The sequence below is a fragment of the Bison bison genome, unplaced genomic scaffold (assembly GCF_000754665.1).
Source record: "Bison bison bison isolate TAMUID 2011002044 unplaced genomic scaffold, Bison_UMD1.0 scf7180017856908, whole genome shotgun sequence".
Taxonomy (NCBI): domain Eukaryota; kingdom Metazoa; phylum Chordata; class Mammalia; order Artiodactyla; family Bovidae; genus Bison; species Bison bison.
Window position 1 is genome coordinate 16,346 of NW_011487481.1, and position 3,281 is coordinate 19,626.

The window sequence follows — 3,281 nt, forward strand, 5'->3', positions numbered from 1 at the left end:
AAATGTTTTGCACAAATTCAATAAATAGTTGTTACTATTAATCCACAGAGAAATACAATATGCAATAACCACAATATAAATTCTTCAAGGTGTCTATTAATAAATTCAAAGTAAAGGAAAATGAAAAAATGATTTTACCATATCACACAGCAAATTTCTAAAAATAGAACTATTTACTAAATGCTAGTAGTGTGTTTGTTGTTCAGTCGTGTCTGACCCTGTGATCCTATGACTGTAGCCCACCAGTTTCCTCTGTCCATGGAATTTTCCAGGCAAGAATACTGGGGTGAGTTGCCATTCCCTTCTCCAGGAGATCTTCCCAACCCAGGAATCAAACCCAGGTCTCCTGCATTGCAGGCAGATTCTTTAACGTCTGAGCAACTAGGGAAGCTAGTAAGAGTGAAATAAATTTTGACATATATTTCTGACAAGAGTAAAAATTAAGAGTAACTTCTCTAGAAGCAATTTTCCAATGTGCCAGATGAGTCTAAAATCTTGATACCCTTCCTTAAGGCTAAAATCATGCAAATCTTGGGACTTCCCTGGTGGTCCAGTGGCTAAGACTCTGCACCCCTAATGCAGGGGGCTGAGTTCGCTCCCTGGTCCAGGAACTAGATGCCACATGTCACAACTAAGATATGAATATGTATGTAGTTGTAGTTGTTACAATTATATATATACACACACACACACACACACACATAAATTCTGGATGATTATACACCAAAATGTACAACAAATTTCTCTGGGTAGTAGAATCATGTGCAAGTTTAATCTTCATCTTATTACTTTTCTATAGAATATTTATTTAAAAGAAAATGTTTTCAAAAGAAGTATAAACAATATGGTCTCATGTTGTAGAGAAAGTAGTACTTCACCTTGAGATGAAGTGGTTGTAATGACCTCACTGGGTAGGTGACACCAAGCTGAGCCTTGAAAGAAATGGTGTGAATTCATTAAAAAGTCAAGAAAAGTAGAGGGCATTCCAGACAAGTGGATCATTCAGGAAAACTGTACCAAGACACCTGAAAACATGGCTGAACATGGAGAAGTTAGAGATATGCAGTTCCTTGAGACAAAATCATAGACTGTGTGAAAGTGACATGGAAATAGTTGCTGGTAAGGAAACCTGCATTTATTCTGTACCATTTTGAGGGGAATGATCTTTGAGAAACAATCCCCAAAAGTCAAAAGTTAGAAGTATAGCACCTCTTCATGCCCATCATACTTTGAGTAGGCATATGAAGAAATGAAGGTTTTACATGAGTGTCCAGAGATGTGTGAGATGTCTTGGGACTTAACAGCCCAAGACAGAAAGCCTACTTTTTTTTAATCTAATTGGGACTTAATATTACATTTGACTATTCCCAAAGTTGAACTGAATATTAATGAGTTAGACATGACTGCCAAAGAACAACCTGTCCACTCCCAAATAATAAGATGTAAGTGTCTCAGTCAATCCACAGGCATGGCTTTCAGACTGATTAGAGAGGTAAGGCTCACAGGATCAATTAAGTTGCTCCAGAGCCCATAACTCCATGAGTCATTTTTCCTACTGACTCAGTACTAGTTCTCTTGTTCACTGCTGCCAAAGTACATCTCATGAAGGATCACAATTTCTGAGAAACCAGTCTCTGTCATCCCCAAAGTCATTTCGGCTTATTAAACAATACATAAACCACTTGGTCTCATATCTGTTTCTTCTTGACTCCATAAATGATGGGATTAAGCATAGGTGGAGCAAGCATGCTGATGCTGGCCAGTAGGATGTGGATGTGTAGTGGGATGTCATGTTCAAAGCTCTGAGTGAGGACTGAGAATGTGCCAGGCCCATAAAAAAGGATGATGGTGCAGACATGGAAGCCACATGTGTTTAGAGGCTTTGTGACAAGCCTCTTGGGAAGCGATGAGGAAGACAGCACAGAGAATCAGAACATAGGAAACAAAAATGAGGGGAATATCTAGGATCACTGTTGACATCAAGACAAAAAATCCATACTAGATGTTTACTTGGATGGCATCACAGGCATACTTGGCCAAGACGATGTGTTCACAGAATGTATGTGGGAGGATGTTATTTCTGCAAAAGTGCAGCCTCTTCAGAAGAAATACCATGGGGAAAATTGTACAATGTGCTCCCAAGAAAACAGCCACACCAATTTTCCCTATCACAGAGTCGGTGAGTATTGTGGTATATCTCAGTGGGTAACATATTGCAATGTAGTGATCAAATGCCATAATTAGCAAGATGCTTGACTCAGAAATGAAGGAGGAATGCTGAAAGTAGAGTTGGGCAATGCAGCTACTAAGAGAGATTTCCCAACTGTCACACCAGAAAATGGCCAATGCCTTGGGTTCTGTGGTTGAGGCAAAGACAATGTCAACTGCAGCCAGCATACAGAGGAAAAGATACATAGGTTCATGGAAGCTGCTCTTGATGAGGACGATGAAGATGAACAGACCATTTCCAAGGAGGGCAAAACAGGAGATGAAGAAGGTGATGGAAATCCACATGTGTAGGTCTTCTCGGCCTGGAATGCCCAGCAGATAGAAGACTATATGGTTAACATCAGTGTGGTTGCAGCCATCCAGTCCTAAGACAGGCTACTGTGGACTTTTCCTGAATTTCTCCTAATAGAGACAAAGAGAAATACAAGTTATATATGTTTTTCTAGGTTTTCTGCTTAATTATATCAAATTCAGTTCAGTTCAATCACTCAGTCGTGTCCAACTCTTTGTGACTCCATGATTTACAGCATGCCAGGCCTCCCTGTCGATCACCAGCTCCCAGAGTTCAGCCAAACTCTTGTCCATCGGGTCGGTGATGCCATCCAGCCATCTCATCCTATGTCGTCCCCTTCTCCTCCTGCCCCCAATCCCTCCCAGCATCAGGATCTTTCCAATGAGTCAACTCTTCGCATGAGATGGCCAAAGTACTGGAGTTTCAGCTTTAGCATCAGTCCTTCCAAAGAACATCCAGGACTGATCTCCTTTAGGATGGACTGGTTGGATGTCCTTGCAGTCCATGGGACTCTCAAGAGTTTTCCCCAACACCACAGTTCAAAAGCATCAATTCTTCGGTGCTCAGCTTTCTTCACAGTCCAACTTTCACATCCATACATGACCACTGGAAAAACCATAGCCTTGACTAGACGGACTTTTGTTGGCAAAGTAATGTCTCTGCTTTTGAATATGCTATCTAGGTTGATCATAACTTTCCTTCCAAGGAGCAAGCATCTTTTAATTTCATGGCTGCAATCACCATCTGCAGTGATCTTGGA

General features: G+C 40.9%; 1 pseudogene; it reads right to left on the minus strand.

Annotated features, from left to right (window-relative positions):
* Positions 1-1,649: 1,649 nt before the first annotated feature.
* LOC105002985 overlaps positions 1,650-3,281 on the minus strand; it is a 3,325-nt pseudogene continuing 1,693 nt past the window's right edge.